This window comes from Peromyscus eremicus, chromosome 7 (genome assembly GCF_949786415.1).
Source record: "Peromyscus eremicus chromosome 7, PerEre_H2_v1, whole genome shotgun sequence".
Lineage (NCBI taxonomy): Eukaryota > Metazoa > Chordata > Mammalia > Rodentia > Cricetidae > Peromyscus > Peromyscus eremicus.
This window is the reverse complement of record NC_081422.1, coordinates 68,590,223-68,616,582: the sequence shown is the minus strand read 5'-3', so window position 1 is coordinate 68,616,582 and position 26,360 is coordinate 68,590,223. Positions and strand designations below refer to the sequence as shown.

Here is a 26,360-nt window from a genome sequence, read left to right as displayed (position 1 = left end):
TAGAGATGGTGCTGTGCAGTGCTTATCTTCACCAGTCACTGTCACCATGGCAACTAGAGCAGGCCAATACAATGCTAGCCAAGTCTATGGTAATGGTAATGGGCTATTGCTAACCACAAGGGAGGTTTGAGAGAACTTTTCCTGGGATTCTAGCTATTAATCATTCCTTCAGCTGCAAGTGATCTTGGGAAGTGCTATAATATGTAAGAAGTAAAAGGTTAATTACAAGTGGGACTCCATGATGCAGCTTCTATGAGGTTGCCATCCATGATAGAGTAGGACTTTGTTGTGATAGAGCTGTTTGAGGGGTTCAACCGCATTCCTGCCAGTAACCCTTTGCTTGCACCCTATAAACAAGCCAAATAAACTCATTTTTCTCATCAAGTTGGACTTTGGTAAAATAGTACCAATGGTACCTGTCTGGGGTGACTGGAGGTTGGATTGCATCTCCCAGGAAAGATAAATGCAACAGATGGATATGAGCCACCATCAATGTCCAGCCCCGTACTCAAATAGTCCACAACCAACATGGCTCACCTACAGAACACGCAGAGGACATAGGGAGCATGAAAGAGATTACCGCCAAGCCAACAGATAGAGAAGCAAAGGAAAGCCAGAATGAAATGTCATCCAACAAGCCGGTTTTTAGAACAGTCCCACAAAAGGCTCTGTAAAACCTTACAAATAAGTTGTCAAAGCCTTTTCTCCCCCCCCCCCCACGCCCCTTATTTCTGAAAATAACAACATTTCATAAAATGTTCCCCCAAACACGGGCTACCAAACACCACACCAGTGCTGTCCTGCTTAGGAGATGGTCTCCGGAAAAATTGCTTTCCCTAGGCTCGCTGAGAGTCCTGATACATTTCTTAAAAGCCCTAATAACCATGCAGAAAAGTGTCAAATTGAGGATTTAAAGGCAACAGCTATAGTCCCCCGAGAGAGGCTGGGAGTGATTCCCGTGTACCTGACATAACTCAGAAACAGGAGAGTCATACTGAGTGGTCGGCAGGCAGAATCCTCTCGCACCACCTCGATAAATCTACAGGAGGCTGTGCAGAGGTTTATGTGAGCTGTGTGTCCAACACGTGTTAGAAAATCAGTCTTGTTATATTTTCCCTGTAAATCCTTCCAGGAGTCTGCAGGGTTTAAGGGGGACCTTCACATTTGGAATCAAGAAATGAGTATAGATTTTCTGAGATGGCCCAGACTGTAATATGCTGTTCATACAATATATTTGGGGCAAGAATATGTAGGTGCTGTCAATCAGCTGATGGATTCATACCAAGAAGTTCCAGCTGGCCTGCTCTCCTTGGATCCCTCAGAAAGAATGATGGAAAGACTTGCTTTTTACAGGCCGGCAATCTCTATAGTATCCCACACAATCACAAGCCTGTGTGACCTGAACAGACATGGCTGAGTCTCTCATTTGGGTCACCCAATCAATCTTACAAATGACCAGTAATGTCACCCATGTTAGCAAATTTAATCCCATTTCCAGGTACACCCAACTGAAAATCATCATGCCACCAAAAGAGAATATAAATACATTTTCTTTTACAGTGGGGTCTTATGTAGCCCAGGCTGGCCTCAAATTGGCTGTGTAGCAGAGGATGACCTTCAACTCCTGATTCTCTTGCTTTTAACTCCAAAGTGCTGGGACTATGGGTACGAACCATCATGTATTGACTGGAACCCAGGGCTTTGTGCATGCTAGGCAAATACTCTTTCAAATGAGCTTCATCTCTAGTCCTGAATGCAAACACATCTGTATGTGCTGAAATTGTTAGTACAGAAAAGGGAGCACTGAAATTTATATTTTAAAAAATGATAATATTATTAATATGTTCTGAAAAGTAAGTTGAGTATATATAAATAATTTTATATATTATATATATATAAATAATTGTAATTATTAAGCCAAATTTTAGGTTTGAAGGTAAACAAATCAGTTATTTCTAAGGTTTATTGGAAATGTTTTAAATTCAGTGCTCCTCAGTTTTGTCAAGTTTTAGATTTAAGCTCAACTGCTCATTAGCATGAACACAACTCAAGTCTTCTTAAGGGAAAAAGGGAAAATCAAGGGTAGTTTTGGATATTCCAAGTCAAGACTTTGTGACAGGCATTTTTATTCTACATTTATTAATTTTAAGAAAATTTAGTAGATTTGTCATTGTTGGCTAATGATGATTTATTTTTTGAAAGGTATTAAAAAATCATATCAGGGGCTAGGGAGATGGCTAGTGTTAAGGGTATGTACTGCTCTTGCAGAGGATCCAAATTCAGTTGCCAGCACCCACGAGGCAGCTCACAGCTCTCTCTAACTCCAGCCCCAGGAGATCCAACACCCTCTCCTAGCCTGTAGCTGGACCTGCACTCCTACTGCACATACCCCTTTCTGCCAACACACACAGATACACATAATTAAAAATAAAAAACACATACACTGAATGACTGCTCCATGAAAATCACTATGTATTCTGGTTTTGTTTGACAATTAAAAATTCAAACTTGGCTTAAGAGTTTCAGTGAGTAGCTTTCCACAGAAATGAGTGAGTGTCGGGTGAAGAGCTGCTTTGCATGGGTGGCTAAGTCCATGCTGGACAGCGCCTGCCTTCAGTGGCCGATAACTGTCTCTTCCCTTGCATCCGCAGTCACTCCACAGAGATTTATTTCCAGCCTGTACAATGTTCACAGACACTGACCTCCATTCTGATGACACAGAGACATCAAGTTCTCCCATTTGCTATGCCTCCGTTCTTAGAATTATGCAGTGCTCACACTCATAGAACCTGGAGCTAGGTGATGCACAGCTCAGGAGAGAGAAAACCCCCACGAGGGCTTAGCATCGTTTCATGTTTTCTTTTGTTTCTAATCACATCACTTTATTTATTCAGTTCTTTTATCCACATATGTGCTTTTGCATGTGTGGGGTGCATACCTATGCACGTGGAGACCTAAGGCTGACATTAGGTGACTTCTTCAGTTGCTGTACATTTGTTTACTGATGGAGGGCTTCTTGGTTGATCTTCCCAATTCCAGCTGGTCTAGCTAGCCAGTTTCCCAAGGGAAGAACCCCATGTTTCCACCTCTCCAGTGCTGGGATTATAGGCAGCTGTCCTGTTGGTCTGGCATAGGTTCTGGGGATCTGCACTCAGGACCTCCTGATTTCAAGGCAAGCGCTTTATCCTCTGAGTCCTCTCCCCAATTTTCTCTTACATTTTCCGACTCAGTATTTCTAATGCATTGGATTTTATTACTTTTTCTAAAAGGAAAATTTTAAAATTTACTTTTTCCATGAACTAATTATTCTTTCATTATATAATTCCTAATGTGAAGTAATAGTCCAGATTTATATAACAAATTCCATTAAACTCAGACCATCTCTTTCTTGCTTACATCTTCTTCTTCTAGAAAACAAGTTTAAAAATTTCTGAGTCAAGCATAGTGGCACATGCCTTTAATCCCAGCACTAGGGAGGCAGAAGCAGGCAGATCTCTGTGAGTTTGAGGCCAGCCTGGTTCTACAAAGCAAGTTCCAGGACAGCTAGGGCTGTTACACAAAGAAATCTTGTCTTGAAAAAAAAAAGGAAAAAAAATTCTGTAGGAGAAATACTATGTGTTTTCAGCATAATTGCATGTAAGAAAGTTTATTTGGGGGTGGGAAGGACATAGCATCTTGACAATATTTTTCAGTAGGATCAGACAACTAGAATAGTAAAGGAAGGATAACAACAGCAATTGTCCTAGAATATATTTAAATAGTTGTCTAAAAATTAAACACAGTATGTACATACACTTATATGTTTAAACACACACATATAAAACACCTTGTAATACACGTGTTGTTCTGATATATACACATTTGAAAAATCAAAGTAGGGAATTTTGGAGTGTATTTGTGTTCTCCTGAGAACTAACATTTCAGGTGTTCTAAGCTCAGCAGGAGAATCACTACTAATTGTATCTGAAAATTGCCAAGTGAGCATGCACTTCATGTGTAAATGTGGACTAATCTCTGATTCTCATGAGAAATGATTCATAGCCAGTTCCTGCAATATGTCAAAGAGAGGCTTTAAATCTAGGTGCTGACACTTTGTGTATTACACTATAATCAATACTGTTTGCTACATGCTCTGTCACGGAAAAAAATTATGATTCTTCTGAAAATAAAATTTCAATCACTAATACAAACATCCATACCCAGAAGTGCAGAGTCTCAGATGTAGCCCCAAGACAATTTTATAACTACATTAACAAAAATCTTTCAAGTTTTATGTTATATATAAAAAAGGCACAACCTTAACCTTATAAATTACATAATTATATCCAATGTATGTATCACATTATTATTACGGGTATATGTGTGTTTCTGTATGTGCATGTGCACATGAGTGCAGTGCCTGATGAAGCCAGAAGAGGGCAGTAGATTCCCCTGGATTTGGAGCTGCAGTTGGTTGTGAACCACCTGATAGGGATGTTGGGAATTGAATTCAGGTCCTCTATAAGAGCAATAATCACTCTTAACCACTGAGCCATCACTTTATCCCCCATGTGTTTTTGCTTTTAAATGCAGGCAAATCACTTATTGTCAGAGAAGGCCTGAACTTACTTTCTTTTAATGTAAAGTGAATAAAATGGTTCCCAATTCACAAGCCTGTGACAGAATTAAATTACAAGAGTTTAAAGCTCTCAGCATTTCAGGCATGTGTCTGAAACTGAAGAATGGGAAAATGATTTGAACTTGCGTATAGATGGCCATAATTGGATACATGTTGACCTATGTGCGTTAACAGCTGCTCAGATGCCCACGCCACAGAGAGAGTTGACTGCTGACTAATGCTGGGTGATCACTTAGCTCTCTCCACCATCTCAGATGGTGTCAGCTACTCACGCAGGATTGGAAGAAGGCATTTAAGGAGCCACTGAGAGAACAGTTTCCATTCTAACAATAGGTTGGATCCTTAGTGCAGTCACCCTATTGAGAAACGCCTAAGGTTTATATCCCCAAACTTCCTAGTACCTACAATGTGGCACATAAAACTAATGACAGATTGGTCCCAACCCTAACTAGAGGCATGCTCTGCCCACCTCCCTCGGCAGTTGCACTTGAATTATGCACCCGAGATAGCCTTTCACGGCTATGTGCTTTCATCTATCAGATATCAAATCCTCATCTAGACTGTCTTTAAAGTGCTGGACTGCAAGGTAGGGAAGCAGGCCAGTTGGTGGGCCTTCATCTTTCACAATAACCATCCTTGAGTGGCATCTCAGCTGCTGCAACTTTCAGGGACCCTTCGGGACACCAGCAAGGAGACCAGCTGAGGAGCTGTCGACAGTGAAACAGTTAACAGATGGGCTTGTTTTGTTGTTTTCTGGAAAATACTATGTAAATTAAGCAGAACCTAGCTACTTGAGGGTAGGGCAAACCTTTGTCTTGGCAACATCCTGCCCCCATGCCCAGACTTAAGAATCTATAGGAATCACAACGGCACACCTTGCCAAAAAGAAACAAAACAAAACAAAAAAACCAACCCATATTCCTTTCAAAAGACTGGGCCACTACTTAGAAGTTCTGGGCTGCTTGTGGGCACACTGTCCTTTCTTATGCAAGAAATGTGGTCGGCATGACTCATAAATTTATGGCTTTCATTTTAATCAGCAAGGAAGAATTCCTGCTCTGCAAAATCTTATTAAAGGAAGCTGATTGCAAATTGAATGTGGTCCAGCACCTCTCCAAAGCTCATTTAAGATATTTGATATTTGAGAGAAAAAGCCTAAATGGGCATGTTAACTTTCCATTTACCTACCCGATTCCAAATTCTATCTCCGTACGCTCAGGCCATCAAAAAATAATGTCTGGGACTGCATTATCTCAGTCAATCAAAGTCTGGGCTTTGGAGCTCTGACTGGCTGCCATGTCCTTTGGTCTTACAGAAGGCTGAGATCAAAAGTGCCCTGTTCAGGAGCACACTTGCATCCTTTGGAAAACCAGTTAGAGGGACATTTGACTATGTGACAGAGCACCGTTTTATGTGGGAATTCATGTGATAAATTTAAAGAAAGGATCCTCATCCTCACAGACACACCCATACATGTCAGCCTACAGGAAAACAATTTACCTTCCATAGTTACCAGGCCAAATTGAGAACTACATTCTGTCCAGTAGGAACAAAGCAGATGGAAGAAATAAAATAATGGTCCACATTCCACAGTGCCTCTGGCTAGCATAGGTCCAAATACAGATTAAGCAGAGAGTACTAGCCCCTCCCCTAAACTGTGCTGGAGAATGACCCACACCCTATCGAAAGTTTACAGCCAAGCTTGCCTGCAGATTTGACAGTCACGTGCCTAGTAGCTTTAAAATAAACAGAATGTAAAATGCAGAGGTGGACGCACACACGGCCCTTTGGTAAGAAACAGGCAAACTTAAACAACCTTTGAACCAGATGGCATGGGAGATTGTACCCTCCTGGTTACTTAGCCGTGAGCAAAGGGGAGAAGGGGCTTCTGCTGGGCTTCTAAGGCATCCTCTCCTCAATCAGTGCAGCCGCCTTTGTGACCTGATGCCTGGCTTTGTGGTCCAGGCTGGGCTTGATCTCACCATTTGCCTGTCTCAGCCTCCTAAATGTTGGGATTACAGATGTATGGTACCACACTTGATCCCAAATATCTTGCTCATTGCTTCCAACACAGTGGTTCTCACCCTGTAGGTCATGACCCCTTTGGGGTGTTGAACAACCCTTTCACAGGGGTTGCCTAAGACCATCAGAAAACACAGATGTTTACATTATGATTCACAACAGTAGCAACATTGCAGTTATGAAGCAGCAACAAAAATAATTTTATGGTTGGGGAGGCAGTCACCACAACATGAGGAACTGTATTAAAGGGTCACAGCATTAGGAAGGTTGAGAACCACTGATCTAACAGGACTTGAGAAGTTTTGCTTGAGAAGCAGACTGTCCAATTTAAAATATACATTGCAGTTCTAGAATCTCCTGGCATTTGTCTGCTCAAATGTTTGTTGAGTGTCTTCCAGGAGCCTGTCCCGATGGAAACACTGGACATGATACTGGTAAGAAGTAGGATACAGGATCTTCTCCTTAGGATAAACAAGGCACCAGGCACACATAATGTGTGGTAGCCAGAGGCGTGATACTGGGCAGGCCACTTGACCTATACTGAGGACCGTAATAAATGTCCCAGAAAATGCCTGGGACACAAAATGGAAGACGGGAGGGGATGCTAAGCACTGTGATGAAGAACCAATGGTGCTGAATCTGTCACTTCTGTACACCGGGGCCCTTGCTCGGTGCTTAGCTCGGGGGAGGCACACAGAACGTTTGAAACAAATACATAAGCTAGTGGTGGAGCATTATGAAACCACAGACAGCATACCTCTAGGACAAATAAGAATGTTTGGTTGGGATGAGTTGCAGACTTGGAGGTAAGAGGTGGAGGGTAAGGTAAGACTAGAGAGGCCCCAAAGGTGGCTTGTTAAGGATCCTTACATACCATTTTTATGAAATGTGCTTTATCCAAAGAGAAAGGGAAAGTTACCCATGACCAAAGAATCAAAATTTAAAATAAAAATGTTTTCCCTTTCTGCATTCCTATGCCATTCATGTCCCCAGGCTACAGGGTTCATTGTTCCTCTTTTCTTCTCTTTTTTCCATTCCCTCCCCCTCTCCCTCCTACCCTCCCTCCTTCCTTCTTTCTTTCTTTTTTTTGAGATAGGGTTTACTATGTAGCTCTAGGTGTCCTGAGCTCATTTTGCAGACCAGGCTGGCCTCAAACTCATAGAGATCCACCTGCCTCTGCCTCCCAAATGCTGGGATTAAAGGTGTGTGCCACCATGCCAACTTGATAAGATTCATTGTAAAAGTTAACCTTTATTGGTAGTTACATCCAGACCAAGGGGACTTTGAGTATGCCATACACACCAAATTTTTTCTGAGCGGGGGTGGGGGTGGGGGGGTGGGGGGTGTGTTTGAGACAGGGTTTCTCCTTGTACTTTTGGTGCCTGTCCTGGATCTCGCTCTGTAGACCAGGCTGGCCTCAAACTCATAGAGATCCACCTCGCTCTACCTCCCGAGTCTTGGGATTAAAGGTGTGCGCCACCACTGCCTGGCCTACAAATTTTATACACTTGAACTTTCCTGCAAGTGCACTTGGCTAGCTGTGCTTACGGGGTCCTTGCAAGAGATGTGAGGCTGCTGAGCAAGGTGATGGACCCAGTTCCAGCCCACTGCTGCCTTGTAGGCAAGCTGTGGTTCCTGATCTCCATCCTTTTGAGGAGACAAGTGTGTGGCCTGGCCCCTGGTGAGCCTATGTGCTTACTTGTTAGAAGACACTGCACCCATGGAGAGCTGACATAGGGGAGTTAATGGTGACAGATTTGATAACGGGGGTCTCTTTAGTGATGGAAGACAAGTGACTGAATGGTGGATGGGCCAGAAGGCAATTCTAGCCTTGCTGGAATACAAAGGAATCCCGAGGAGGAAGGACACAGGAAAGCACCTTCCTTTTGAGTTGTACCTAAACCTGGAGGGACTTTCAACCCTCACAGCTGCTCAAGGCTCAGAAAGGCCAGTCTGTCCTGGGGTCACCCTGGCTGCAGAGCACTGCACACCATTCCTACCATGAACTCTCAGTGATTGCTGAGGACTAAGAGAATTTACAGAGGTAGCTATTTAGTGCTCCTGTGTTTATGAAATATCTGAAATAAGACACAAAGATCCGACAGACCTGAAGCCTAAAATCTAAAACAAAGAGATGCACATTTAAAGTAATGCAGTAGTTGGATGACTCGGTGGTAAAAGCACTGAGCGTGATAAACTAAGTTCAGTTCACTCGTGGTGGCAGAAAGAGATGACAGATTCTCATAGCTGTCCTCCACACAAGTGCCATGGCACACCACACATACACCACAAAGAAATAAATGTAATAATAAAACATTTAAATCATAATTTTTAAAGCCTGTATCCAAGTGACTTAAGCCCTTTGATGTCTTGGCAGAGGGAGCTGGGATGCACTGACTTCTGCTTATGTGGCAGGAAGGAAGAGGACGGAAGTCTACAATTTTATAGAAAGTTTTGAAGTTAGAAATTTTAGTGAAAAGAATTGCATGTAATTCTAGGAAATCTCATCATGATCTCACTGCAATAGCCATTTGCAAAAGAGCCTTGTATGGTCTGCATGCCAGAGAGTGTTATTGGAAAAAGGCCCCAGCGACTTCCTGGAACTCCTCTCTCTGTGAGCCGACAGCTTGCTTGGCATAAGCTGGGCACTAACACGGTACACAGCCTCCGCAGCCTATCAGGGACCAGTGAAGAATGCAAGGGCTCATTTGAAGGAGTATGGTTAGAATCTTGACACATGCAATAATTCGTGTTATTCAGATCACACCATGAGCCCCTTTTGGTGTGTGTGCACATGTGGTGCTCGAATGTGGAGGCCAGAGGATAAGCTTGGGTGGCATCCCTTAGGGTTGGTCAGCTTCTGTTTTTGTTTCTCTGGCCTGGGGTCACTTATTCAACTAGGACAGCTGGCCAGCAAGCTGCAGGGACCTGCCTGTTTTCCCTTCCCACAGCTGGAGTTACAACCACATGTCATAGGCCTGGCTTGTTTTCATATGGGTGCTGGGAACCAGGTTCTCAAGCTTGAATGTGTCTCAATCATTTTACCAATGGAAGCAGCTCCCAGCCCTTTCTTTTTTCATGTTCAACTAAAGTGGGAACATGAAACAGTCGGGTATTTGGCAAACATTTCTAACATTGCCACTTCTGTACCAGGAGCTCAGACTTGTGCAGGAGAAACCTGCAGACGTGCTCCTTACATGGATTCTCTGCAGTTTTTATAGAGATTTATGGGTCTGGCTCAAATTATGTTTTCAAAATTTTACTGTAGCTATTGTTAAATAAGTTCATTTTTAATGCAAATTTTATGCTATTTCTTATTAAACTCAGAAAAAAACATGGATTTTTACTGCCAAAAATTATTCTCCTATAGACCCAAGATGAATCTGTTTTTACTTTTTAATTTATAAGATCCACCACTGAGAACAGAAGATGTGTGTGTGTGTGTGTGTGTGTGTGTGTGTGTGTATGTGTGTATGTGAAAATGTTAGCTTAAAGAAATTTTGTTCATGCAAAATTCTCCAATCAAACTCTGTTGATGAAATGTGCCTCTGCTTACCAAGATAATTCAGAAGTTTTCCCTACTACGCATCAAAATGAATTTTAGGGTCAGAAGGTAAAGAGCTTGCTTAACACGTACAAAGCCTGGGGTTTGACCCCCAGCATCATATGAGCCAGGCATGCTAGGGTGAGCCTATAATCCCAGGGCTTAGGAGGTGGAAGAAAAGGATCAGAAGTTCAAGGTGGTCATAGGCCAACCTGAGCTATCTGAGACACTGCCTCAGTGAAAAATAAATTTAATGTTGAGACCAAAAATTGACATGACTGTCATAACTGCCTCATTTCAGATCACATACTTCATTGAAATGTGCCCCATCCCAAAATTTAATATCACAAAATACAAATTACTAGAAATACATAATTATAAATTTATCAAATAAGAAATAATTTTCTGCATTAGTTATTTCATTTTTTATAGGTGGTTCAGATATGGAAGACAGTTTTAAAATTGCAATTTTGATCATTTCTGAAATAAGACAAGGGCATTAGTCACTGGAAGGACTCTTTAGAAATTTCTGTGTTTTTCATATGTAAAATGGAAGCTATGGATGAAATGACCTATTTATCTAGTATTTTGCAAAATCTCAAATTATAGCTATAGAGAACGATCTCGAACAATGACTCCGAATAACAATGGGAACAACCTAGTTTACCACACAGTGCAGGAATAGCTTGCTTGGTATTTTTCCATCATTAATTTTTTTAAAGATTTATTTAATTTTATTTACATGTATGTGCCTATGTGAGTTATATGCACCATGTGCATGCAGAGGGCAGAGAGTACTGAATCCTCTGGAACTGGAGTGACAGGTGGTTTTGAGCCTCCCCGTAGGGGTCGTGGAAACTGAACCCAGGTCCTCTGCAAGAGCAGCAAACGCACCTACCACTGAGCCACCTCTTTGCCCCTCCTCCGGTATTTAAACAGCCCTGTCTATGAGGACAGCAAACAGCTCTCACCTCCAGGAATTGGCTGTAAAGTGTGAGAACTTGTGATGTATTGTGGCACTTTGCCCCATATAAACCGTATGAAGTTTTACTGATTTTTTTTTTTTTTTATTTCTGGATTTGAGAAAAGGTATTAATGCTATACCTTAAAATAACAGATTAGAAAGGCTGTAATTTATAATTATGGTTGGTGAACTTGGAAAAGTGAGGCTTGGGGAGGGAGGGAGGGGGCTCTACTGAATGCCGCAGGGAAGGGAAGCCTGCCAACCATAATAAAGATGACAGCTCAGGACGCCTCCCCCTCTCCGTGCCGTTATCAAGGGTGCGCCTAAGTGCTTTTCACAATCAGTCAGCACTGGACCACAGTTTCATTCTTACATCTTTTCAACATCTTTTCTATGTGTGATTTACGCCTGCAGAATAACCAGAAAAGCCACATACTGTAACATTCCAGGAGGAGTCGGAATTCCAGAGGAGTAAACTTACTAAGTCCAGCTCTGCACTGGGTGCTATGGGACACGGTTTCCAGTAAACACTCCTGCTCTCTCAGCATAGGCTTCTTCCGGAGCGGCATGGCTTTCTTAAGCTAAACCATGGTGGAATCTAATCCTTTCTCCTGTTTTGGAGCAAGTGGAGGGTGGCGCCTGTACAATTTGATTTGGTGTAAAAATACACACCAAATCTGATTTCTGTTACATTAAGGCATTCTCTGACAAAACACACAGAACAAGGGATGAGGCAAATTGTGCACCAGGAACATCTTACCAGCTTGCTTCCCGAATACCTGACCACGAATTAAAAAAATAAAATAAAATAAAAGGTTCAAACCCCACTTTAATTGAATATTTAATAGATGATTTAATGGTCAAGTTAAGATACATTTTAAATGCTAAATATAAAAATGATTTGTGTTTGCTTACTGGAAATATTTGTAATACAAGCCAACACATATAATAAACTAATATTTAAAACAAATTTACTGTGGGGGCCAATGCAATGATTATTTTCAATTTATGAAAACATTGCATTTATCGAACTATCATTTTGACTAATATATACACTAGGCATTTATAAAAATGAACACATTGGCAGTGGGTTGCCACTGACAGTGGGAAAATGTAACTCAGTCTTCTAAATGTTTGTTTTCACTTAAAAAGCACCATTGGAAATAGAGAAATAGGAAAATTTTCCTTGGGAAAGGTGAGAGTTAACCCAGAAAGAAATTCATTTTTCATGCATAAGTAGACTCACTCTTTTGGAAAAACTCCATCCTTCCCATCCTACCCTGTGAAATAGCATCACTTAAAACAAAACGAAAAACAAAAAACCCCACAACTCTGGGATTGCCCAATAGGAGTATAGGATTCTAGTCTGATGGCATGCTCTAAGAGTTCAGGTCAGCATAGGGGAGCTAGCAAGCTAGGCCAACATGCCCTAATTGTTCGCTGAACAAAAGGGGCAGAGAATCACTTCACTTGGTAATTAAATGAAAAACAAAAACAAAACCATTTTTACCATTATTAAAACAGTGGCTCTCAACATGTAGGTCGCAATCCCTTTGGCAAAACTCTCTCTCCAAAAATATTTACATTATGATTCATAACAGTAACAAAGTTACAATTATGAAGTAGCCATGAAAATAACTTTATAGTTGGTGGCCACTGCAACATGAGGAACTGTATTAAAGTGTCGCAGCATTAGAAGGTCGAGAACAACTGAGGCTTTAGAAAATGGAAGTATTTGGCCAGACCAGGAAAGGCTTGCTAATCGGCTGGTCACATGCTACCTGGAAATAATGGTAAATGGATACTTGGGAGTCCTGGACTTGTTGTTTCTCTGGGATATTTTGAATTGACTTCACTTCTGGGAAAGCTTGAGATTGAGATCCATGAGGAAAGTCTAACTAGCCCCACCCCGATGCAGCAGCCAGCATCAAACACTTTCCACAGCAAAGGGAAAGCCATCCATTGGTTTCACTCTCTTCTGGGAGGATGAGAACCAGGTATGCCACTGATACACACAGGTGGTCAGGCAAGTCTCTACCGTGTTATAGGTACTTTGCCATAACGTTCTGAAACATTTGCATGCTGCAAGAGTGTCAGGTTAAAAAAAATAAATAACTGAGACCACTCAATCTCAGAAGTTTGAAAGACATAGAAATCAATGGCATAGGAGAAGTAAATGGTGTAATAACTCTGGGACTTAGTAGATGGTTTCAAGATATAGATCATAAGGTTTAACCATGGAGTCTATTCATGGATATCAACTTAAAAATATCAAACTGCATACTTCAATATAACCTTGCTTTGCTAAATTCCATTCATAAAATCAAGAAGGTTTCATGTGGTAAAGAGAAATAATAGAGGCAATATCTGGAAATTTTCAAAGAGCAAACACTTAAGGACTTGTTAGTGCTTCAATTCAGGATGTCTGATTTCAAAAATGATGAATAATGTCTACATAAGTCCATGTTTAAAAACTATGAACACAACATTAATGGTGTCTATAAGTTACAAACATCTCAAATGAAGCTGAAAGAGATGAGACATCAAACCAAATCATTGGACAGAAGTTGGGGCAAACATTAGATGTGGATCAGAAGGAAACTAATTTGAAGTAGTCATGAAGCAAAAGAGGAGAGACTTGTGCCAAGACCCACAGCCACACACGGGCAGTGTTGCTGATGAGATCTGAGCTCTGGTGATCACAAAGAGCTTTGGCCATTGTTTGGATTAAAATTAAGGAGGTAAAATTTCCTTCTTTTATGTAATATGAAGAAAATACCTTTCTTATGGGACATGAAGCACCAATGCTGCCTCTAGTTGTCCTTGTTCGCTTTAGTTTTCAATTTGACACGGCCTAGAGTCATCTGAGAAGAAAATCTCCATTGAGAAATTGCCCAGATCAGATTGCCCCATGGACATGTGTATGAGGGATTATCTTGATTATTAAATGACCATTGTGGGCAGCACGATATCTAGGCAGGCAGTCCTGGGCTATGTAAGAAATGTGGCTAAGCAAGGGCTTGTGAGTGAGCCATCAAGTGGTATTCTGCCATGGAGCCTGCCTCCAAGTTCCTGCCTTGAGTGCCTGACCTGATATCTCTTAATGATAGACAGTGACCTGGGGGTATAAGCCAAATAAACCCTTCCTGAGGTCATAAAGATATGAAAAAAGAAAAACTAATAAGGACATCAAGTTCATAAACAAGTGTTACTTTACAAGGAAAGGGCCAAAAATAAGGATAATTTGATAAATTTTGAAATGTATGGGTCTCCTGTTTCTTAGTGTTGGAAATGTCTGCGTTCTCCCTAGATGATACATCTTAGGATTGTCTGGATCTTTCAGCTCCACATCAGAAGCTTTGTCCACCAGGTCCTGGTTTTCCCTACCCTGCTCTAGCCATGCTTCCCCTATTCTGACCAGGTCTTGGTGGCCTGCTTCCATGATTGTCCTGGCAACCTTCCCTTCTCATGCTGTTTTTCCTACTGGTGTCAGATGGGTCCTTCTAGAAGTGGAGTTAGAGCAACAAAGGCTGACCGGAAAGTAGCATCTCTCAGAAAAGAAGAGCACACATAGACCTGGGCAAGAGGAGAGCTCTCTTCACCGTGCAGACCTCGCAAGCCATCCACCCACCTAATGGAAACTCCATAACAAAGATGGCTGCTAATGGAGTCCTACAGTCCGCACAGGCTGGCCTTGTCACTCTGCTTATCCATTGTCCCAAGGAGTGTACTTTGATCCCATTTGGGGACAGATCCTGAAGGCGATAACCAGGGTTGTAAGCAACCAGGTGTCACCTACCTCATGGTGGGGTGAGTCCTCCCTTCAAAAGAAGGGTTTAAACAGTGCTCAGTTCCATGTTGAGTACAACATGGTTCCCCAGATCACACATTTCCCCCACTGCTTGAGCCCTTAAAACTCATGCTTGTGTCTCCACAGAGACATGAACTTAAATGTCTCATACCACACTATCCTCCTGGGTTCTTAGATATCTGCTTTTCAGAAGCTATAAACTAGAACCTGTTCTTCCCAGATGCTTACTACACAGTTTGGAATGGAGAAGGCCTAGCTTATGTTCAAAGAGGTGATGGGTTCAAAAGATGGATGGATGAATGATCAGCCTGCTCATTCTCTATTCTGGCATTGATACATTAAGGGATTTACCTTGAATATAGCAAGGAGTATAATGAAGTTATAAAAATAATTTAAACACATTTTAAATATTAGTGACTGTAAAACACTGTATGAAAAAGTGGGATATCCTAAGCTGCATTTTGGACTTGCACATTTTGAGTCACAAATCCAATCCAATCATTAGTGTATCACATGACCCTATGTGCAGATGACATCATTGTGCCCATTATTTCCCTTCAATTTCCACTATCAGTTCACAGATTGGGAAATGTCACACTAGTTTTTAAACTCAAGATGCCCTTAATATATTCTGTATTACATAATAAAGCACAATTCAATTGAAAATCATGGAATTTTCTTTAATGATCCTTTGGGGACAGGGCTTAATTGTGCAAAGACTTCCTGTCTCCATGGTGACCTTGTGTGTAAGATCTGAGGACTCTGGGCTAGGAGCAGGTGCATGGGATGAGAGACCCTTTCCCTGTGGGTGGAGACAACTGCAGTCAGGTTGGGGAGTTAGCAGTTGGGCATGGAGGAAGGAGCTGACACAAGGGAGCTGAAAAAGGAACTCTCCGAGTTAGTGGGATGTTATTGGGAAAGGACAGATGCAGAGCAACATCAGACTACCTAAAAAAATTTTCCTTAAAGAGTGGTTCTCCAGCAGGGGGAACCACTGCATGGAGGCAAACAAAATTCAGCAGAGGACAAATGTGTGTGTGTGTGTGTGTGTGTGTGTGTGTGTGTGTGTGTGTGCGTGTGTATGTATATATGTATTATATATATGTGTGTGTATGTATATGTATATACGTATGTAATATTTGCCATATATATATATATATATATATATATATATATATATATATATAGTGCTTCATATTGCACCTTAGTCTCAGGAGGCTTAATATGTATTATCTGGTTTCCTTCAAATACCATAAGGTTATTTTTTCCTGTCTATAGGTAAATTTCTCTTGAACTAAGCAGGCAGATTTAAATAAGTGCCCCTGAGCTTACACTTCAGACTAGAACAGTCATCTCTGTAATGGCCACTTCCATTCTCTTTCTAGTTATGGACAAGTAACTTGTCACTTTACATTTCTTCTTTCTTGGATCAGAGTTCACTGATATGTGCCTGCCACAGACACTCATTAGCCACTGGTTCCTTCCTGTAACAATATATAAGAATCCCTTGCCCTATACTAGGAGGTCTGTCTGCTGCTAGGAGCACAAGATTAGTTACATCTTCTACCCCCTGGGATCCTGAAATGGTAGGGGATAGAGCTGTATACATGAGCAACTTCAGTGTCGGGTGGTTCATAGCATTTTAGAAGGGTGTCCATCCAGCACTGTGCAAGTGGCACAGTTGAAAATCTGTATCTGACCCTGAACCTTAGACATAGCAAAGGCTTAATAAGGCATTCTAAACCTCTCCAGATCATTCCAAGGTTGAAAACAGGACAAATTTATCACACAATTAAAATGAAAAAATGAAGATTAAGTCAGGAAGACAATCCACTTTCTCATGCGAACAGGTTTCCAGGGCATAGGGACCAGTGGGCCATTTCCCTTGTAGCTGATCCTCCCCTAGAAATCACCCTGTGCTTCTCCACATTGTGCTACCTGCAGAAAGTACAAAACTCACTCAATGTCTGCTTTTTGCTCAAGGACCTTCATCCTTAATTACACCAATATTATTTTCTGAGGTTGGAATTCATACCGGTATTATCTGATGGAATTACATTAAACGGCTTGACAAATGTGGCCAGCCTCATAAAAGCGGTGGGGTGGGGCTGGAAAGATGGTTCAGTGGTTAAGAACATTTGCCACTCTTGGAAAGCACCTGAGTTTGGTTCCCAGCACCCACAGCAGAAGCTCATAACCATCTATGACTCCAGCTCCAAGAGACTCATACCTTCTTCTGGCCTTTATAGGCAACTGCTCTTGTGCTTATGACATACACATACAGATACACACCAAGACACATTAATAAAAAAAATCTGGAAGAAAATACAGTTCAAGGTCATTCTTAGCTACATAAGGAGTCTAGAACGAGCTGACCCAGGCCTCCTAGGTTGTGAAGGTTCTACTTTAGCTAGACATTAGAACAAGCCAGAAGTTCCTGTGGAGGCACAGCACAGGGTTGGACGAACATTGGGAAACCCATATTGAGGCATGAATTCTTTAATAAGGAATGAGAGGACAACCTGGCCAGGCTAGGGCCATGTTCTGTTCAACTTCAGATCACAGTAAAATGGGTATATGAACAAATAGTGAAAAATAGATACATGAGTAACTGTCAGGAAGAGTGGTCATCTAGACTCCTGTGTTTGTATCCCTGTGTGTGTGTGTGTGTGTGTGTGTGTGTGTGTGTGTGTGTGTGTCTGTGTGTGTCTGTGTGCCTGTGTGTAAATCTGTTCTGTGTACAGAACATGCCCCTTGGATGATGTCTCTAGGAAAACACAAACTTCAGTGTGTATCAACATCAATTCTGGCTGCTAAAGCACAGAGATCAACTGACTGCTCTACCATGCCCTTTCTTACTAACTAGGAGAACAAAAGTTCCCACTGCTCATCTGCTTATTCATCTATTCAATAAATACTTCCGACTGGCTAGGAGGTGAAAGAGTGCCTTAGGCACTGAGAGAGAAAAAGACAGATTGGCCCCATCCTTGTTCCTGAATGATCTGTGTCAGGGGGCAGGCCTCAGCTCCAGAGAACAATAGCACAAAACACATTGATTTCAGCGAGGGAGTCTAGATCACTTTTTCTCTGTCAATAAATTTAAATGGCCATGTGGACAATAATCGATGCCATGGTGCTTGCACACCTTTATCAAGGAAATACTTAACTCCGTTCCTGGACACCACCATCTCTGGACAGCTGAGCCAGGCTAGGATTCTGATGACTTGAATTTAAAAATATGACAAAATTTCCAGATGTTCATATAATACCACAGAAAACATCAGTCTTAACCTCTGTGGGAAATGAAACAACTTTCAGGGGAAAAAAAGCAGAAAACTGTTTTTCAAGGTCAATGGAATCTTTAAGAGAATTCACGGAAGCCAGAAACAACAATGGAATTCAGCAGAGCTTATAGATACAAAGGCTAAATGATAAGGTGTCTCAGTTTTATATGAGCTAAAAATAAGACAGGGCATCCATCAAGCCCAAACTACCTCTAGTGTCTTTGAGAAAGTACATAATGTATGATAGATGCCTTACTTATTTTAGTCTATTAATATCTACCGAAAACATTAATATTTTGACGTTTAAATGAGATGATCTATCAAATATTTTAATGTAGGCCCGTGAAGGTTTTCTATTTCTCCCACATACCTACTGCTTATCCCTTTCAGCTAACATTTCAGTTCTATGGGCTTTTTTAAAATTAATTAATTAATTTTATTTTATTTTACAATATAATTTAGTTCTACATATCAGCCACGGATTCCCTTGTTCTCCCTCCTCCCGACCCCCTCCCCTTCCCCCCAGCAAATCCCCCATTCCCACTTGATCCAGGGCAAAGCCTTCCCCACAGACTGAGATCAACCTGGTAGACTCAGTCCAGCAGGTCCAGTTCCCTCCTCCCAGGCTGAGCCAAGCGTCCCTGCATAAGCCCCAGGTTTCAAACAGCCAACTCATGCACTGAGGACATGACCCAGTCCCACTGCCTGGATGCCTCTTAAACAGATCAAGCCAATCAACTGTCTCACCCATTCAGAGGGCCTGATCCAGTTGGGGACCCCTCAGCCATTGGTTCATAGTTCATGTGTTTCCATTCGTTTGGCTATTTGTCCCTGTGCTTTATCCAACCTTGGTGTCAACAATTCTCGCTCATATAAACCCTCCTCTTTCTTGCTAATTGGACTCCCGGAGCTCCACCCGGGGCCTAGGCGTGGATCTCTGCATCCAGATCCCTCAGTCATTGGATGGGGTTTCTAGCACGACAATTAGGGTGTTTGGCCATCCTATCACCAGAGTAGGTCACTTTGGGCTGTCTCTCAACCATTGCCAGCAGTCTATTGTGGGGGTATCTTTGTGGATTTCTGTGGGCCTCTCTAGCACTTTGCTTCTTCCTATTCTCATATGGTCTTCATTTACCATGGTCTCCTATTCCTTGTTCTCCCTCTCTATTCTTGATCCAGCTGGGACCTCCCGCTCCCCCAAGCTCTCTTTCCCTTGACCCTCGCCCTTCATTACCCCCACTCATGTCCAAGCTGTTCATGTAGATCTCATCCATTTCTCCATCATTGGGCGATCCCCGTGTCTTTCTTGGGGTCCTGTTTTCCAGGTAGCCTCCCTGGTGATGTGAGTAGCAGTCCAGTCATCCTTATTCCACATCTAGTATCCTCCTATGAGTGAGTTCATACCATGTTTGTCTTTCTGAGTCTGGGTTACCTCACTCAGGATGATTTTTTCTAGATCCATTCATTTGCCTGCAAACCTCATGATGTCATTGTTTTTCTCTGCTGAGTAGTATTCCATTGTGTATATGTACCACATTTTATTTATCCATTCTTCAGATGAAGAGCATCTAGGTTGTTTCCAGGTTCTGGCTATTACAAACAATGCTGATATGAACATAGCTGAGCAAGTGCCCTTGTGGTATGATTGAGCATTCCTTGGGTATATGCCCAAGAGTGGTATAGCTGGATCTTGGGGGAGATTGATTCCCAATTTTCTAAGAAAGCACCATATTGATTTCCAAAGTGGTTATACAAGCTTGCATTCCCATCAGCAGTGGAGGAGAGTTCCCCTAGCTCCACATCCTCTCCAGCATAAGGTGTCTTCAGTGTATTTGATCTTAGCCATTCTGACAGGCGTAAGGTGGTATCTCAGAGTTGTTTTGATTTGCATTTCCCTGATAATTAGGGATGTTGAGCAATTCCTTAAATGTCTTTCAGCCATTTGAGTTTCCTCTGTTGAGAATTCTCTGTTTAGTTCTATAGCCTATTTCTTTTTTTTTTTTTTTTTTTGGTTTTTCGAGACAGGGTTTCTCTGTGTAGCTTTGCGCCTTTCCTGGAACTCACTTGGTAGCCCAGGCTGGCCTCGAACTCACAGAGATCCGCCTGGCTCTGCCTCCCGAGTGCTGGGATTAAAGGCGTGCGCCACCACCGCCCGGCTTATAGCCTATTTCTTAATTGGACTGTTGGGCATTTTGATATCTAATTTCTTGAGTTCCTTATATATTCTGGATATCAGTCCTCTGTCAGATGTGGGGTTGGTGAAGACCTTTTCCCATTCTGTAGGCTGTCACTTTGCCTTGTTGACTGTGTCCTTTGCTCTACAAAAGCTTCTCGGTTTCAAGAGGTCCCATTGATTGATTGTTTCTCTCAGTGTCTGAGCTACTGGTGTTATATTTAGGAAGTGGTCTCCTATACCAATGCATTCAAGACTACTTCCTACTTTCTCTTCTATCAGGTTCAGAGTAGCTGGATTTATGTTGAGGTCTTTGATCCACTTGGACTTAAGTTTTGTGCACGGTGATAGATATGGATCTATTTGCAGCCTTCTGCATGTTGATATCCAGTTATGCCAGTAACCATTTGTTGAAGATGCTTTCTTTTTTCCATTGTGCACTTTTGGCTTCTTTGTCAAAAATTATATGTTCATAGGTGTGCGGATTAATGTCAGCGTCTTCAATTCAATTCCATTGGTCCACATGTCGGTTTTTATGCCAGTACCAAGCTGTTTTTATTACTGTAGCTCTATAGTAGAGCTTGAGGTCAGGGATCTTGATGCCTCCAGAGGTTGTTTTATTGTACAGGATTCTTTTGGCTATCCTGGGTTTTTTGTTTTTCCATATGAAGTTGAGTATTATTCTTTCCAGGTCTGTGAAGAATTGTGTTGGTATTTTGATGAGGATTGCATTGAATCTGTAGATTGCTTTCTGTAAAATTGCCATTTTTACTATGTTAGTCCTGCCTATCCATGAGCATGGGAGATCTTTCCATTTTCTGACATCTTCTTCAATTTCTTTTTTCAGGTACTTAAAGTTCTTGTCACATAAGTCCTTCACTTGCTTGGTTAGTGTTACCCCAAGGTATTTTATATCATTTGTGGCTATTGTAAAGGGTGATGTATCTCTGATTTCCTTCTCGGCCTGTTTGTCAATTGTATATAGGATGGCTACTGATTTTTTTGAGTTGATCTTGTATCCTGCTATGTTGCTGAAGGTCAGTTCTATGTTCTAATGTTTATCAGTTGTAATTTTCAGCAAAACTTCCTAGATATTTTTTAAGCAGTAAAATCTACATAAGCACCAATTTATATTCCAAAGTAAAGCCTTTATAATCAAGTGCATTGCTGGTGCAGTGGCTGATAAGAGTACACACTCAGAGCTTCGTAGAGATTAGGCGTTAATATGTACACATTGATTTGGTCTAGAGCAGTGGTTCTCAACCTTCCTAATGCTGCAACCCTTTAACAGAGTTCCTCATGTTGTAGTGACCCCCACCCATGAAATTATTTCCTTATTACTTCATAACTGTAATTTTGCTACTGTTAGGAATTGTAATATAAATATCTGATGAGCAGAATATCTGATATGTGACCCCTGTGAAAGGGTCCTTGGACCTCCAAAGGGGTCATGACCACATGTTGAGAACCACTGGTCTAGAGGGTTTTATTTCTGCTATCTTGTCAAGTGTCTGGGTTTTTGCTGCTTTGTAATTACTGATGTGTAAAACAAAATAAAAAGGGGGCTGGAGAGATGGCTCAGCGGTTAAGGGCACTGGCTGTTCTTCCAGAGGTCCTGAATTCAATTCCCAGCAACCATATGGTGGCTCGCAACCATCCATAATGAGATCCAGTGCCCTCTTCTGGTCTGCAGGCAGACATGCAGGCAGAACACTGTATACACAATAAATATTAAATAAGTAAATAAATAAATAAATAAATAAATAAATAAATAAATAAATAAATAAATAAATAAAATAAAGAAGCAGAGAGCAGATGCAAAGCGGGGGATGGAGCTAAAAATGAGATCTACTCCTATGGCCCAGAGAAGCCCCTCATGTAAAGGTTCCACATCCTTCAAAAAAGTACCATCCACTGGGGAACAAAGCCTGTGGAAGACATCTCATAGTGAACTACCAACAATCCCCAAGCCACACACACACACACATACACACACACACACACACACACACACACACACACACACATTCACAAAAAGCCTCCTACTGAGCATGTCATTCTGGAGAAAGAAATGAGAAGAGCAACTGTGGGCAGTTGGAGATTGATGCCATGCAAACTTTGAAGAACTTAACCTGGAAAGCAGACTGTATGGGGTTATGTGTGACTATATCACTCATTGCCAGTAATGTCTACGGCAAGATTTTCTCTTTTTCTTTTATTCTTTTGTTATTGCGAACAGAATAAATAATGTATTTGTAGATTAAAAAACGTTAATTGTCTTTATTAAAGGAAAGAAACTCACACTTTTCTATACATGGATGTGGTTTGTGTAGATCCTACCTATTCATCCTTCTTCCATCCTCATGACCCTCATAGTTCTCCTCTCTGGTAACATCCATGCTGCTTTCAGGATGACTGATAATTGCTTCTGCATTTGAGATGAAACATGATATTTGTCTTTCTGCGTCTGGCCTATTTCACTTACTATAATGTCCACAAATCTATTTATTTCTCCACAAACAAGAGGATTTGGTCTTTTATTGTTGGGTAACATTCCACTGTGTACTGCATACCACATCATCTTTACCCACTCATCTGCTGACGGGAGCCTAGGCTGACTCCAAATCTTACTTATTTTGAATAGGGTCATAATAAGCCTGGGCATAGTATGGAGATTTCATTTCCTGTGAGTGGGTTAGCTGGGTCATATGTTAATTCTAATTTTAGTTTTCTGAGGAGCTTTCATACTATTTTCCAGAGAAGCTGCACCAATTCAGATCTCCATCAATGTGTACAAATTCCCCTTTCTCCACACACTCACCCAGTGTTTCTTAGGTTTGTTCTATGAGATCAATGATTCTGAGTGGGATAAGCTCCACCTCCTTACATTTTTGATTTGTGTTCCTCTGACATAGTCAATAACACAGTGATGATATTCAGTAATGTTCATACATTTACTGGTCATTTCTATTTTTTTTTCTTTCTAGAACTATTCAGATCCTTCTTCCATATTTCTACTAGATTCTTTGTTTTGTTAAACATTAGAGTTCTTCACATATTCTGGATATCAACCCTCTGTCAGATGAATAGTTGGCACATAATTACTCCCTTTCTTCTGCTTTCTCTTTACTGTGCTATTGCTTTTGCTGTCTAGTTTGGTACAGTCCCACTTGGTATAGTGCTCATTTTGGCCTCTTGTGCTTTCAGAGTCCTATCTTGAAACTGGCATCCATGCCTATATCTTGATGTGCACACTCTCTGTTTCAGTAATGGTTTCAGATTATCAGATCTTACACCGTTGACACTGATCTAATTTTTGTACAGGGTGAGCAATGGACTTCAGTTTCAACCTTCTTCAGGGACTGAAACAGCTTTCCCAACACCATGTAGTGAAGAATTTGTTAGTTCTTCCTATCCATGAACATGGAAGGTCTGTCCATGTTTTAATATATATCTTTCTTTCATCAGTGTTTCTTAATTTTTATTATGAACATCTTTTACTTTCCTGGTTAAGCTTATTCCTAGGGATTATCATTATAAACATATAATTATAGTGAACCAATTAATAATAAAATACTTTGGCACTCTTCCCTAATGGGATTGCTTTCATCATTTCCTCTGTAGCAAAGTCATTATTGTTATATAAAAGACCTACCATTTTTTATATTTATCTTGCATCCTGTAACTTTACTGGATTCATTCATTAGCTCTAACAATCTTGGTGGAGTCTTTTTGAAAACAGAGGTAATTTCTCTTTCTCTCATATTTGCAAGTCTTTTATTTCTTTCTCTTGCTTGATGAAATTTCTTGTACTATAATGAAGAAATTTCTAGTACTATAATGCAGAAAAGTGATGAGCGTATCAAAGATGGTTTCTTCCTCATCTAGTATGATGCCAGTTATGAATGTGTATGGGGGGGCAGGTGAGCTCTCTTCAGTCATCATACATCACAGATGGGTTGGTTGGTTGGTTTGGTTTGGCATACATACAGCATAATGGTGTGAAAATATACATGTCTCATAGAATGTTATTAAATAAGTTAGACTATACAAAGAATTCTGAACACACTAAACTGTATGAATGGGCATTATCATTGCCACTGTTATTCTGGAAGAGAAAGGACCTTAGATGCTCCTGACACACATCTCCCATGTTGTGTCCCTTTGTATTTCTGCTTCTTGCTAATTCAGCATCACATGGAGATTTTCTAGGCAATGTTGTGACCAGAAAGAACTTCTCACTTGGGCATAGAGACCCTACTAAGGCTAAATGAAGGTACATTTAGTACATAAGTACAGTTAAGGGAGCTATTCCTTATGATATACTTAGTTATACATCAAATTTTTCCTTTAGTTAGACAGATTTCCCTTCTAGCTTTGTAGACAGAGGACGCCCATTCCTGCCCTGAAAGACAGAGCAACTCAATTTCCTGTTCAATAGATGCATATGACAATTACATGGTTCTATGTTAAAAACAAACAAACAAACAAACAAAATACAACATGTTTTGTTATTTAATTTTCTGAATAAAAATGGATATGGAACATGTGAAAAGATTATTTTCAGTATCCATCTCTGAGGCATCACCCTAACCACCACAGCTTAACAAGGAATTTAAATCTGGCCAATAGCTCCAAAATGACAGTTTTATCTACAAAGCCTCCCCTTCTATGCCAAATGCTTTATTTAATGTAACCCCTTGGATTATTCAAACTAATATATACAATGTAAAAATGTATAGTGAGGTCCTGGGAAGTAACCTGGTCAGTAAAGTACTTGCCATGCAGGAAGGATGACCTGAGTTTCATCCCCAGAATCCACTAGAAAAGCCACATGTGAATGTGTGTGCTTAGAATCCCAGCGCTGGGCAAGCAGGGCCAAGAGGATCAGGAGAGTGTGTTGCCAGCCAGACTAGCCTGTGAGTTCTAGGGTCTAGTGAGGGAACCCATCTCAGAAAGCAAAAAGGGTAGTTCCTGAAGAATGATACCTGAGATCATCCTCCAGCCTCATACATGTACACACACACACACACACACACACACACACATGCACAAAGTTATTAAAGAAAAATAACTTCCAAAATATGTATGATAACAGAAACCTTTGCCATATTTAAAACAACAATTCTTGGGCTGAAGAGGTGGCTTAGCAATTAAAAGCACTGGCTACTCCTTCAGAAGACCCGAGTTTAACTTCCTGCACCCACACAGCAGCTTATAACTCTTTGTAACTCCAGTTCCAGGGTGTCCAGTGGCCTCTTCTGGCCTTTGCAGGCACTGACTGCACACAACGCACAGACATACATGTAGGCAAAATCCACATACACATAAAATAAGAGTAAATAAACGTTAACGGGAATGTCCTTCTCTGAAACGTATTTGTTATACAATTTCTCACTAAAGCAATTCAGAAATGAACGTACTCAGTGTGAAAATGTAATCTCAGATAAGGTGATCCAACCTCACCTGAAGCATAGATGTGCAAGTATTAAGACCTCTGATGAAATACACACCATGAAATGCAAGAAGACACTGCAAAATGACCAAGTTGCAAGTCATGAAGTTCAAATACACATCACTTAATTTCCACATCCCTTGACTCCTGGTGCTTCCTTCCCATCTGCACCTTGTACAGATCATTCAAGAAACCTGGTGATTTCCTTTCTTATGAGAAATGAGACAGCCATGATGGAGCCCTACATTTTCTTCAGGGTTATAGAGAAACACTGCTGAGATGTTTATGAGAGTGCTAGAGATTAGAACTCAAGTTTTCAATCCCACACCCTCACTCTGTTTTTATTTATACACAATACAAATTTCCTTCTATAAAATATAACTACAATAGAATTAGATGTTCTTGATAATGATATGAACAAACTGTTAATAGGATAAGTCAGAAATGGAGTTTGTGGCTCCAGTCCTGAGGAAATGATACACTGTAAAT

General features: G+C 41.0%; 1 protein-coding gene across 1 annotated transcript in view; it reads right to left on the bottom strand.

Moving 5' to 3' along the window:
* The window catches only part of Wdr72 (WD repeat domain 72), a 160,619-nt gene that overhangs the window by 48,348 nt on the left and 85,911 nt on the right, over positions 1 to 26,360 (bottom strand). The gene's annotated exons all lie outside the window — the stretch shown is intronic.